This window comes from Amphibalanus amphitrite, unplaced genomic scaffold, assembly GCF_019059575.1.
Source record: "Amphibalanus amphitrite isolate SeventyFive unplaced genomic scaffold, NRLGWU_Aamphi_draft 001753F_arrow, whole genome shotgun sequence".
NCBI lineage: Eukaryota > Metazoa > Arthropoda > Thecostraca > Balanomorpha > Balanidae > Amphibalanus > Amphibalanus amphitrite.
The window spans coordinates 72,608-87,480 of NW_024883246.1; positions in this window are offsets into that span (position 1 = coordinate 72,608).

A 14,873-nucleotide genomic window follows, 5' to 3' on the forward strand; every position below is an offset into this window, starting at 1 on the left:
CGGCGTTCGATAGCCCTGTCAAATGTGTCGAAGGAAACCAAATTTCATTGACCTCGGGGTCACCGATGACGTCACAGGTCAGGTCAAAGATAAAATGTTTCACCGTTCACGGGGCTTCTAGGGAAAGCGCTATAACACCGAGTAAAACGCATTTTGTCGAAAATCAGCGATAAGGCGTCAGTTGTCTAGTACATATGTTGCTATTAAAGGTCACTGGTCATACCAGGTCAGGTCACAGGTCAGGTCACCAAAGGTCACCAAGGGTCACCACATGAGCCCAACTTTACTAAGGTTATGCGATGCATGTTTTATGGCCAGTTTTTCATTTCCAACTCAATGTTGTTGGTTATAAGACCATCAGGTACGGTTTAGGTCACTTTCTGGTGGAGGTCAGGTCAAGGTCAGGTCAAAAAAGGTCAAATTTCAAAGTTGATATTTTTGCATAAATTGGGTATCGATTCGATGCAGCTCGTCACGGGGACTCTAATGGTGGTCTTTGTTTTGCGCTACGAGGTCTAGAGTTGCTAAATATTGAGTTTGAAAATTTGACGTCATCAATTTTGAACAGTTTTTTCGCTATAACTTGGCCAAAAAAGAGGTATCGATCTCAAATTTGGTATGTAGATAGAAGGCGGTAGGGACTATCACATATATTCCGATTTTTTCGAAATTCAAAAAACTTTTTGGATTTTTTGGCTATTATATTCAAAAAATCTATTTTTTGATTTTTGGGGGTCAAAATCCAAAAAAAAATCGAAAAACCGAAATGGCAGTTTTGTAGCCCTTTTGATTCCACACCTTTTATGTCTGAAACATTTTTCTGTATCTCTAAAGCTGTAGGCCTGACAGCTCTTCCCTCGAAACCTTTTTTGGGTCGAAAATGGCAAAAATGACGTCACTCTGACGTCATTAGCGCCCAACCTATTATAGCCTTTGGAAAAAAATTGGGTCACCATGTGCGCTAGCTGCTCCCGGGAGGGTACTGAAAGTTTGGTGACGATCGGCGCAGCGGTTCTCGAGATATATTGAAAAAACTAAAGGGGGGGGGGCAAAAAAATGCCCCCCACCGCCTGGAAGGTGGTCATCACCTGACCCAAAAGGGTCCTGTTGCCTGTCAGTCAAGGCGTCGCAGTATCCAGCGAGATAAATACATCAGCCCCGCATGATGCCGACTTGTACTACTAAAACTACTGAGCAACAATTTATTACTTGCCTCATGAGCTCGCATGACCTTTCAAACAACCAGCTCATTATCAGCTCAGCATCCCGGGTCCCGTTGAACAGCACGTCGTCACGGTGCACCGGACGCTGACCCATGACGCCACCAGGTAATGGCGCTCGGTTTCCATGGAAATGTTAGCAAATAGCAAGCTTCCACTCAACCATTCTGTCGACGAATCCCCGGAAACCGCGCCAATAGGTACAGTCACCAGCACTTGCTACTAATCACCTCGTTTTTGCTCAGTAGTTTGAAGACCGATCAATTCTCAGTCGAGCAAGATACGTCAAACGATCAGTTTGGTCCTCCGATTTTCGAATATCTAACTTGTTTTTGTATGTTCGAAGCATTTTGGGATGAGGAGCCAAAAAACGTCTTTTCTGCCCTAAAGTTGCCCCAAGAAGTCGTACAACCTAGCCCCGCCTCTGATCCACAGACCACTAGTGCCATCTCTTGTCAGCCGAACAAACCGCAGAAGTAAATAATGTCACGTGACCTTTGCACACGCTACAATTACTACGCAGTTGTAGTGGGGGAAGCGGGGCGGAGGCGTGGAGAGGGACGCGATCGGTCGGCTGGGGTCAGGTCGCCGAGGTCAGAGGTCATCCGCCGGAGGGTGTTTGGGCGGTTGGGCCGTGTGGGCTGGGGCCTGCGGAGTGGGGAGCGCCTGGACCTGTCTGGAAACAAGTTCTACAGCGCTGTGGCAGTCGAGAATATTGTGAGAAAAGAGAGAGAGAAAGAGAGAGAGAGGAGAGAGAGGGAGAGGGAGAGGGAGGGAGGGAGAGGGAGAGAGGGAGAGGGAGAGAGGGAGAGGGAGAGAGGGAGGGAGAGGGAGAGAGAAGGAGAAAGGGAGAGAGATAGAGGGGGAATGAGAGAGAGAGAGAGAGAGGGAGAGAAAGGGAGAGAGAAGGAGAAAGGGAGAGAGATAGAGAGAGAGAGAGAGAGAGAGAGAGAGAGAGAGAGAGAGAGAGAGAGAGAGAGAGAGAGAGAGAGAGAGAGAGAGAGAGAGAGAGAGAGAGAGAGAAAGAAAGAAGAAAGACTGGAGGGAAGGGATAAGGACGGGAGGAGAGAAAACAGAGACAGAAAAGGAAAACCAGGGAGGGTAAAATGAGAGAGGGTAATGGGTAAATCAGTGAGGGGGAGCGAGAGAGAAAATATTTAAATGTGTCAGCTTGTTTCGTATGTAAAATGTAAATTTGCTTTCCATCATTTCAGCTTCGGATTGGAAATTAAATCTTAGCATTCTTATGATAAACAAACGCTGACGGGATGGGGACGTTTTTATGGTCGTCGTTGGCAGCTCTGCACTAATGGGGATGATGTTGAGGGTTTCGCAAATATTTCATAAAAGAGATGCTATTTTTTGCATCACCTATTAAACATTTTTTTTTTTACGTTTGCTATGAAAATGTTAGGCCCAGGGCCAGTTCCTTCAAGATCAGCTCCACGACTCCACAGCTTACAACAGGAGCTAGCTAACATAACAATTCACCCGAGCCGTGCTGATGGCATGAACTTTCCGTCGAGTGCTTTCACGCCCCTCCGTCTAACTCAGCTCCTGGGCCACGTTGCGACACGCGGTAAGCGGCAATCGAAAGAGCGTCAAAAATAAGAAGGAAAACGCTCGGTGATTTTAAGGTCAGGGCAAAGGTCAGGTCACCAGAGTTCATCAAAGGTCAAATTTTGTCGATTTCAACGATTTTAAACACCCGACGACTAACTCTGGAACCAATAGAGCTACAGCGCCGTGGAAAAGCGCATTCGATAGCTCTTTTAACGCTCTTTCGCCAACATATCCTCAAATTTGACCTCAGATCAACGGTTTAGCCCCCAGAGGTCACCGCTCTGATTGACTTCAAATTTGACCTCAGATCAACGGTTTAGTCCCCGTGTTTTCACCGCTCTAGCACGTCTCTGTCAAATCAAAAGTTATAGTAAAAAAAAAACTACTGAAGACCTTTCATGACCTGAGATGACCTCATGGGCACTCAAAGGGGGCACAGGAGCAATTTCCCGATTCAGAGTGTCATGTTTACATTACATATGAACCGATGTTTGAGAGGGTGTAGAACGACATTCGGCCAAAAGAGGCTCATTTCAATTTTCTCCCATTGATTTATATGGAGCAGTCGTAAAATTGAACTGACCTTAGGTCACAACTCACAGATATAGAAAAAAATCCGAGATACCCATTTTATACATACTGTTACCCTAAGCAAGTACTGAAAGTTTAAAAGTGATCGCTCAGTCGGTGTAGCCACAGCGAGCTTTCTAACTTTTTCTGAGGTAAGGTCACTTAACGGTACCTGGTGACCTGACCTTGAATGACCGGGATCTGAAATTTTCATAGCATGTGCGAAAAAGATGTCGGAGCGGGTGTATCTAGAACAGCGGCGCTACGCGTCGCCGTTTTTTAGATATTCGCGAAAAACCTAGGGGGGGGGGCGTAAAAACTCCCCCCAGGACGGCGCGGATCAAACGGCCCCTGAGACCTCGGGATGGTGCCCCTGAGACCTCGGGATGGTGCCCCTGAGACCTTGGGATGGTGCCCCTGAGACTTCGAGATGGTGCCCCCTCAGACCCGGGGAGAATGCTCCTTCAGACCTCGGATTTCGGAAAAGTGCCGCTGGAAACTTGGAATGGTGCCCCCGGAGACTTCGAGATGGTGCCCCCAGACCTCGCGATGGTGCCGCCGGAGACCTCGGGATGGTGCCCCGGACCATCAATATGGTGCCCTCTCCGACCTTGGGATGGTGCTCGCGGAGAACTCGGGGTAGTGCCAGCTGAGAACTCGAGATGGTGCCCCGCGGACCTCGGGATGGAAATAAATGGACAATATTAAACTAAAAACTAAAAAACTAAAATTAACTAAAAAACCCCAGGCGAGGGACAGAAATGGGCCTCCGGGAGACCCCGAAAACGGTACCCTATTCCGATAGACCTGGATGGTGCCCCCTTAGGAGACCTCTGGGTTAAAGCTCCCGTCGGTGACCTCCGTGATGAATTTAAAAAAAAAAACTCCGTGATGGGCCCCGGGAGACCCAAGGGGGGGGGGAGAATGGCCCCATGCCCCCCCCCTCTGGATCCGCCACTGAAATGATCTGACCCAAGACCTTACCTAAAAACGACCAAAAGCCTTCCTTCATTGTCCGAGAACCGCTGACAGTTGATAGCTCAATGACACTAGAGCCGTGCATAAGGAGGCGTGAAAACACTCTCCTCATCTCGATCTATTACGAGAGGACCATGTCAGGGCGTGAGAAAGGTGTTCTCAAAATAGATGACACTGTATGAATGAGTAAATAATTCGCGCCCCGTTGTGTTATTGGCGGACCCTACCACCTGATGGGGTGGTGCAGCCGTTTCGCCCCCCACCTGAGATCTCGGAAAGTTTCCGACCGATTTTGAAAATTCGAAGAACGTTTGATAGCCCCACCAGGGAACTACCTTGTTACCAGGTTTCGTTGACCTAGGTGCAACCCATGATGTCACAGGTCAGGTCAAATGTTGCATTTTTTCACCAATTTAGTCTAAGGAATGCGTTAAAGTCAGTTAAAACCCGGCGGCCGCTGGGCCTCCGCGCCACCCGCCGGCCGCTGGGGGGGGGGGGGCATATAGTTGCCCCCCCCCTTTACTTCTGCGACGATATCGTCGCAACGCGAAGAGATAGAGAAGCGAAACTTTGCACACATCTTCCTGAATACCTAGCCGAGGTTGTGTCCAAATTTGGTGTCGATCCCATTTGAAATGACGTCACAGTGACGTCATAAGTGAAATTATAGATTTGCGACTCTCATATTCCTCACGATACATCAGATATATGGGACCGAATATAAAGGGTCAATTATTGGTCAGAAACTAGATGGAAGTGTAGTTAGATGTTTTAGGATGACAGCAGGTGCTGTCTAGTTCATTTACAGTTGAGTTTCATGCTCAGCGTCATCAGAAACGGTCCATATCGGAAAACGACAAAACCTTATGACGTCACTGTGACGTCATCTTAGGTACTACAACCACCAAACTTTCCTCAAACATTGCCTAGGTATTCATTTGAAGCTATGCCAAGTTTCACGTTCGTAGCTCATCAGGTTTCGGAGATATTTCACAAAACGTAAAGGGGGGGGGCAACTTTATGCCCCCCCCCCCCAGCGGCTCGTGGGTTAACACATCAAATAAAAGGCATGTTATCGAAAAACCGATGGAGCGTGGTTGCCCAATACATATGTTGCCTAAAGAGGTCACTGATGCCAGGTCAGGTCACAGAGGTCAGGTCACTAAGGGTCACAATATGAACCCAACTATGCTAATTGCTAGGGTCACGTGATACATGTTTTATGGTCAATTTTACATTTAAAATTCAATGGTGTGGGCTAGACGGCCATTTGGGCCGGTTTAGATTGCGTTCTGGTGGAGGTCAGGTCAAGGTCAGGTCAAAAAAGGCTAAATTTCAGAGTTTATATTTTGCATAAAAGGGGTATCTATTCGATGCAGCTCATCACGGGAAATCCAATGGTGGTCTTTGGCTTGCTCTGTGTGTTCTGTGACGGCTAAAAATTGAGTTTGAAAATTTTACGTAATACATTTTGAGTAGTGTTTTTTGCCATAACTTTGCTAAAAATGGAGCTATCGAGTTTAAGTTTGGCATATCTAGAGCAGATAGTTCTATAACATACATATATTCCAGCTTTAATTTTGAATGTTGTTGGTATTTTCGGGGTGTTATACTTCTATAGTTTTGATGGTCGAACTAAATTTTTGTTAAGAAATCAGAGTTATCAGTTTTGTGGTGCTGTTTATTTTACATCTTTTTTATCTTGAATATTTTTTTGTTATCTTCAAAACTGTAAGCGTGACAGCTCTTCCCGCTAAACCTTTTATTGGGTCGAAAATGACAGAACATGACGTCACTCTGACGTCATTTGTGACTAACCTTTTATAAGAGCTCTGGAAAAATTTGGTCACAAGGTGTAAAAATGATGCCCGGAGGGGTCTTGAAAGTTTGGTGACGACCTACGCTATACTTTAGGAGATATCGACTGAAAAGGAGAGGGGGCTGTTTCGCGCCCCTCTCCCCCCCAACGGGGCTCGAGGCTTTCAGTTGTTGCTCTCACATAACTCTTGGTTATATTACAACGTAGTGGAATTGCAAGTGGCAATATAAGCTTCCTGCCAGCGCCGGACCCGAGTTTAAACATGCAGGCTGAATTTTAACATTTGACTTTAAAAAAATTTTACCGTTGAGCTTTTTAGAAGTTGTATGAACTGTTCAGCTCCTTTTTTGGTCCATCACAGCGGGCTTGTGTGTCATTTGTCAATCAAAATCGAATTAAAAACTTTTTATTGGTCTGGTTATCTCGCCAAATTCTTAACTGAATCGTTTAGAAGCTTTTGATTGGGCACTGCCCACGTTGTCTGTCAAACTTTTTGTGTCAACGAGAAGAGGCTGCTGACATCGTTTGTCGCGGTTAGATAATACCAATCCACGTCCCAGTGTGGCTGCTCGATCGCACTTTCCCTGGCCCACCTCTCCCACCAGGCTAGGTTTTGCCCGGCACAGCCCGCACAGCCGTCGCCTCAGTGCCTCGGGCGGTGACCCGTTCAAAGGGGCTCACAATTCGTATGGTGCCGTGGCTCTCAAACCAACACAGAACGGTGAAACGCACAGGCTAACCTTCCATATAAGGCGAACGGCTGATTCTGGCGCCGGGGCTTCATTCATGCTAAGGCGCCCAATCACAGCGCCGCATTTCAGTTAGTGTCGGGCGCAAAAGCTGCTATGCTCCGCCCCTCCATCACGTGACCCTGCCCTCACGTGGCCTCAGTCACGTGGTGTTTCCACTTCTTGGCGCATGGCGGCGCTAGTCTCGCAAGGGCGGTGGTAGCTTGCTCCCCCGCCGTCCGGGGGTGATGGGTAGCAAGTGCTGGTGACTGTACCTGGCAGCGGCGTGCCTTGAAAGACGGCCCCGGTCGTCGCGACGCAGCCGAAGTGCCGCAATTTTCCTTCTCACGCCATAAGAACAAGTGTGACCCAAAACTACCCCCATAAATGTTTCTTATGAATGTTTCTTTTGTCTTTTACTCACCTTTTATCTTTTACCTTTGACGTGACTCATGAAAAGCCTTATATACAATGAGGATGCTGTTGAATACATGATACTGATACTGATAGCAGGGGGTTGGGACAAGCACTCAAAGGATTTCAAGTTTTGTAATTAAGTTATATAAGTTTCATATTGAAATTGAAAGACTGTATTTTTTGCTTATAAAATACAAATTTTCGTTTGTAGAATATATTCCTTAAAGGCGAAATTCTCCAGATAAGAAATGTCCGTGACGTCACCAGGGCTTTACTCAAAACACCCGACCTACCTGTTTCTTTTAGGTATCTTGGCAATAACCGCAGCTGTGGCTTGCGAGGCCATGTACCGGGTGTCCCAAAAGTAAGGTCATGATTTAAAACTTAAATATCTCGAGAAGTAAGAGTCCGAATCACGTCCAATTTTAACACGTGCAAGGTACATCCATAAAATTATTTTCTTGCATGCTTAAACCATTTTTGATCATAACTACACCGAGCAGTAGGCATAAAACTGAGAAGGTCGAAATTCAACTCTTAGAGAGGGTCCGTCATTAAAACAAAGGGTAAATACCGCCCAGTTTTCGGCCCTAAGCAGACCCTATCAGCTCGCCCTATCTCTGAACTCATGCATAGTTTCGCCTCAACCGGTAAAACGTCAGAAAAAAGGTATAATGTACGCACAGGGCATGTATACTTAGCCACCTGTGCTTCGAGGTCCTGAGGACGACAGCGGGAATCGGGTGACAATAAATCAAGAGAGGTGGCCGAGAGTCCTCCCAGTGGTTCTTCCGCTCGTCGCAACGCAGCTGTGCCGACACCATCAGCCAGCAGTGGTTTCAGCAGGATGGAGACTATGCTTGCACCGTCCTGAAGATCATGCATTGTCTCCGAGAGTGGATGTGAGATCCCGTAATTTTCAGTCAGGGCAACGCCATTGAATGGCCTCCGCGGTCACCTGACGTTACACCTTCATATTTTTATTCTCTGGATACACAACGGAAAGATTGTCTTTTAGGACAACCCAACGAGCCGGGAAGAACTAAAGGATCAAGGCCCTAAATACAAGGTTGCACGGACTTATTTCTACTAAACCTACCAGAATATAGTTTCACGGTTGATTATTTAAATAATTATTCAATCAAAATTTCTTTATTATTATCTCGTAATCATTTATAAGCAATTTTATAAATCAACTTTCAATTTGCTTGCCTTTTACTAGCAAAATAACTTTTCTAGTATTGGGTCAACATAGTGGTGTAGCAGTAGGAACCACATCTGGCAAAACCCCAATGCCTACATACAGCAGAAAAGCAGCCACCAGGTGTCGCCACAGTCGCCACTTGGTCGCCACACAGATGTCGCGCGCGTCGCCAATCGCCACACTACCGATTTCCATAAGGACGCATATGTACGGATATGTATCGGAAAGTCGCCCTTAAGGATTTCGCTTACATCCTTTGCTTATGAGGTCGGTGGTTGGAAATTGGGAGGGGCTCAGCTATTTTCGACCACAGATATGCCTTTATCACATGATGAGGAACATGCTGATAAGCGTTTTATGCGTCATAACAGCACAAAAGTATTTTTAATCATTTTTCAAAAATAGCCGTTCTGCCGTATCTTTCAGTGCAAGGTGCCGTCGGTCATCCCCGACGTGACGTCACGCAGGGACTTTGCCAGATTTTCCTACTAGACTTCGACACCCCCTGATCCCTTCGAGCAAACATAGGCGGCATCTCACCAGAGAATCGCTCCAGAATAGTGGAGGAAGTCAAACGTAGTCTATTCATGCACGCGGCCCGAAATGGTAGCCATGTAGAAAAGCAGCAAATGTGGGGCTACGAGCCAATGTATTGACTCATATGTATGTCAGAATAAAATTTTATAAAATGCTCTTTCATATGATGTCCTATTTATATCTATCCATCGCGTATTTTTGGCAGTGTGGCCAAAACAAATGATGACCTTACTTTTGGGACACCCGGTATATGGCACAAAAGCGATCCTGATGCGGCCAGGCGTCAACATGGTGGCAACGCAGGATGGAGTGAGCCGACACGCCCTTAAAATCCTGGCAGACGACATTGACGTGAAGTATATCAGAGTGGAGCGAGAACCGGGTGAGGTCCTCACTCCTCACGAAAACGGCTGCCTTCGACCCGAGCCGGACGGCCTACATACTTTTGAATTCGGCCTTCCGTGCTAATTATCCAACTGGGATCGCTCTCCCACAGCCTCGATCGAGACTAGTATCTATGACCGTGGATCGAGACAGTGTCGAAGACGTCTGCGCGGACCTGGTTCCATACCTAGCTCCACACACATTCCCTGATAAACTTGAGCAACAGCAAAGCAACAATAGTCGTCGCGAAACGAAGAGTAGACACTTTCACAGCCGCCGTGTGCAGACTGCAGAGTTACTGCGGAGCAAGAGTGGAAACGCGTCTATACGCTTGGAGTGGCAAGGGTGAATGGTATCGTGCTGTGGCACTGTTCATTGAACGTACGTGTGGTACGGGATCTCGTTAAAGAGTCACTTGTTACATTGTTTTCAGTAGCATTTTTTCATTTGCTGTCTCGCAGGTTTCGGACGGGATGCAACCTATGCATGGCCTACTGCAAGCTACACTGCTGGAACGGGCGACGCCACGACAGTCATTTTCTAAACTTTATTGGTAGGGGTCTAAAAATCCGCGACATTGTAAGGTTTCTAAGTCACGTCAAGATTGGTTGAACATACCTACATGAGTATTCTCATGTCCAGGGCTGCGGAGTCGGAGTCGGAGTCGGAGTCGACAGTTGTGACCGGAGTCGGAGTCGGAGTCGGAGTCGATTTTAGAAACCCGAGCCGGAGTCGGAGTCGGAGTCACCGAAAATCTGTCGACTCCGCAGCCCTGCTAGGTCTGCGGAGTCGGAGTCGGGAGTTGGAGTCGGTCGGAGTCGACAATTCTGCCCGGAGTCGGAGTCGGAGTCGGAGCTGGTTTTTGAAAGCCGGAGTCGGGGTCGGAGTCGGAGTCGCCGAAAATCCATCGACTCCGCAGCCCTGCTCAGTGCTCATGTCATTCTGTAAGTTGTATTTCCCAGTAAAAGATCCTTTTGCACCGGGGCCAAGCGGAGGGAGTTGCGAAGTTAGTAGTTACGACCTTTTAGGACCGTGCCAGGCCCTACAAAGGAGGCATACTCATTAGGCCCAAGCAGGGTTTATCGTAAAGTTACTAGTAGGGGAAGCGGGGGTAACACCGCCCCCCTAAGCTTTTCGCCAAAATGAGAGAATATGTGTGAAGTCTCTTGGTAGTTATTGTCTTGGTTACAATATTTAAACATTTTCTCACGTGTTTTAGGTACTTTTTTTGCATGCTCCTAAAAGGTTTTCATGTATCACGACTTTTAAAAATACCTTGCATATTTGCCGCCTACAAATTGTGTGGGTAACCCCGCCACCGGTGTTGATGTTAACCCAACCCATTCCTACGAAAGCTTCTTCTAATTGTTCAGAGATCGCGTGCGATGAGTTTCCTGTCGGTAAGTGGTAATTTTCGCAAATAATCGGTAATGGACACCTAAATAGGTATAGGTTCATCAGCTGTTTGCCAGTTTTATACAGCTGGCAAGTGCTTGGTCGGGATGCATGAAAAAATATAAAGTAAAAAAATCAAATAAGCTACTTATTCCCGACTTAGGAACATCTACGAACATAAAAAAGCGTGTCTTTGGAGTTTCATCACTTATCACGCTACGAACAGGAAACACCGCAACCTCAATCGGGGTAACACCGCCACGGGGTGGCGGTGTTCCCCAATAAGTGATCACAAGCAAAAATCGCCAGCGGCAAGAATGTACTACACGGTTCAAGCAAACCTATCTTACTGGACAAAGCCGATCAGTTATTTTTCGATGTAATCAAGTAAATCAAAATGAGTCTTCTTAAAGACATTCAAAAGTGCTCCCAACTCATCGAATTTTTATAAGAGAATGTGCATTTTTCTTTAAATGCCCACATTAAGCTTCGATTACACGGAATCACCGGAACACAAATCAGAAGACGCTTACCTTCGTGCGGTTAATAGGAAATAACGGATTTTTACACTTCACATTTCATACTTTCGCCGCCAGATGGGGTGGCGGTGTTTCCCACAGTGGCGGTGTTCCCCCCGCTTCCCCTACGAAGGGCCTGCTGACGGCTGTAATGCAATCGTAATTCCTATGGAAAATGACCAATTTTTAGGGCTCTCCCAAATACCTATGCTGCCAAATCCGTCAATGAATTAACTGTCTCTAGAAATCCAAACATGAAACTTTATTGACGTTTAGGTATGTTTAACCCTCGCCCGCACATGGGGGGGGTGGTTGCCACCCCCCCCCAGGCAGTCTTTCTGCTCTGCACTCAACATTTTTAAAGCTAGAAGGCTGATTTTTCGTATAGCTGCTCGTCTATCCTTTCTTGATGTCCACTGAAAATTTCAAGTTTCTGTGATTTTTGGTTTCGGAGATATGACCTTGTTTTTCAGGTCATGTCATGACCCAAATGGCCAATTCTCAACATCTTGCGTTTGCCATGGGCCTTGTGAGCTTTTGACACCCTGATTTCGGCCTTTTTTGCCAGTCTTACCTCCCACCTATCATGGAACATGTTGTCCGACGATGTACAGGGGTCAAGGTCAGGGTCAAGGTCAACCTAGGTCATCTAAGATTATTGCGTTTTAGGCAAGCTGAATTTACTTTTTGTGAAGTTTTTTGACTGCATTTTTGGTAAAAGCTTCTCAGATCATGATTTCATGTGATATGGACCAAAAACAATCGGTGCACACATCAGTATACACACAGACACACACAGACATACAAACACATATAATTGACCTTGACCTAACTTGACCTGAAATGACCTCAGCAGCAAAATTCTGGTCGGATAGTGTGACAAAGAGGTTCTAGCTGGCTTGGCACCAGAAAACAGCATCGTCATCGGTATTTGATAAGCTGCGCACTTGATATCCAACGGTGACCCAAAACAGCAACATTTTTTAGTTTGACCTGACCTGGAAGGTCAATGACTGACCTGAGAAGGTAAAACTGGGTATCATTGGATTCGTCTCTTCCCAAAGAATCTTTTTGGTCTTTACTGCTAAGCTCTATCTCCAACAGGAACGAAATGGCGCGGGGGGGGGGGTGGCAACCACCCCCCCCCCCCCATGTGCGTTCTAGGATGGAAAAATGGCATGTGCGGGCGAGGGTTAACGGCCTAGACACTTTAAGTATAATCAGAGCACCGTACTAGCTAACTTTTCTCTCATTGATGCCATTACGAATCCCTAGTCGGCGCACGAATAAACGGTTGTCGATTCTGAACCACCAGTCGGGCGTTTCGGAACCGCCGCCCAATAAGCACGGTGCACGCCGCAATGCGGCGACGTCACTAGACGTATACTTGACACGTTACAGAGATAGGGATAAGGCAGCCCTGGGGAACCGTATAGAGATTCACTTATAACGTCGTAGGTCAGTGACCCGACCTGACATGAAAATTAGATTGGTGTCAACAACGGGCTGGAATCAAAGGCAATGTGTGCCTTCTTCAGCTTTTATCACCAATGCGTTCTGAGCGACCGCGAAAAACCGGTTCTCCCCCTCGGCTGACGGGGGGGGGCTAAAATTTCGAAATAATTGTTTGGGCTCCGATGTCAAAATTTTTGATGGGGCTCAGGCCATACCAGACCCGCATAGGACGACATCCATGACCATCACTGTGAAATAAAGCTGCCAGAACTACCGCTAGGTGGCCATGCGGCGCCGCTCGATCTCCACATCTCTGCAGTGGGTCATCCTGAACGCTGAACAGTTGCGGTACATCTGCAATCTGCATATACGTTATAAGCGTGAGCCAGCAAACCTTTTAACCCGGTGGCCGCTGGTCCTCCGCGCCACCCGCCGGCCGCTGGGGGGGGGGGCATATAGTTGCCCCTTACTTCAGCGACGATATCGTCGCAACGCGAAGAGATAGAGAAGCGAAACTTTGCACACGCCTTCCTGAATACCTAACCAAGGTTGTGTCCAAATTTGGTGTCGATCTCATTTGAAATGACGTCACAGTGACCAGTTGCGGCGGAACACCTTCAATTAAGGGGGGGGGGGGCACTGCCGACTTTTGGTCCCATTCTTTCCATGGACAATGCAACGCCCATAGGGCTAATGTTAAAATGCCAAAAGCAAAGGGGGCATGGTGCCCCGGTGCCCTCCCCGTTCCGCCGCCTATGACAGTGACGTCAGAAGTCAAATTATAGATTTGAGACTCAGTTTCCTCACGATTGATATTCGATATGAGACCGAATATAAATGACCGATTGTTGGTCAGAAACTAACTGGAAGTGTAGGCACTTAGATGTTTTAGGCTAACAGCAAGTGCTGTCTAGTGTCTAGTTCATTTACAGTTGAGTTACATGCTCAGCGACATCAGGAACGATCGATATCGGAAAACGACAAAACTTTATAACGTCACTGTGACGTCATCTTAATTTAGTGCTACAACCACCAAACTGTCCTCAAACTTTGCCTAGGTATTCTTTTGAAGCTATGCCAAGTTTCACGTTCGTAGCTCATCAGGTTTGACGTAATCAATTTTGAAGTTTTTTTGCCATAACTTAGCCAAAAAAGGGGTAGGTATCGATCTCAAATTTGGTATGCCGATGGAAAACGGTGAGGACTATTACACATATCCAATTTTCTGAAACTCGGATTTTTGGGGCGAATACCAAATATTTAAAAAAATCGAGATAGTAGTTTTCTAGCCCTGGTAAATCCACAGCTATTATGTTTCAAACATTTTTCTGTATCTTTAAAGCTGCAGGCCTGACACTTCTTCCCGCGAAACCTTTCTTAGGTTAAAAATGACAGAGCATGACGTCATTCTGGCGTCATTAGCAGCCAACCTATCATAAGCTTTAGGAAATTTTTGATCACAATGTGTAAAGTCGATACCGGAAAGGTCCTGAAAGTTTGGTGACGATATCTGCAGTATTTAGGAGACATCTACGGAAAAGGACAGGGGGAGCCGTTTCGCCCCCCCCCCCTACGGGGCGCGGGTTTTAAAACTATGATAGCAGGTACACGTTATGCAGTGATCGTGCTCGTGACACGTTATTTTGATATTGTATTTTTTATAGCTACCGGCAAGGCGACATCCTGTATACCCATACCCAGGTAGGTCACTCCCAAGAAAAAAGTGAGATATCTATAATTAGTAGGTATCCGAGACTCTCACCTGGGAAAGGCGATGTTGTTAAAGGGACCCTCCCGGCTCCCACCTTCAAAAAAGTTAATGAATTGGCATGAAAGTGATGTCGCTCGGTTCGGAAAGAGCGAAAACGAATACCTATCTGCCAAATTTCATCGAAAAATGTTCACCGGTTTTCAAGATATTAGACTTTTACTTTTGTTTACTTTTTGGGATCTCCGCTGTTCCTAGCGAATTTATTTGAAAGTGCGGCATGTGTTGCGCGCAAAGCAGCATATAGGGGAGAGTGGGGCAATGGCGGACGGTGGGTAATGCCGGCCACCCATCTCTAATGAGTACTTTGTCCATCA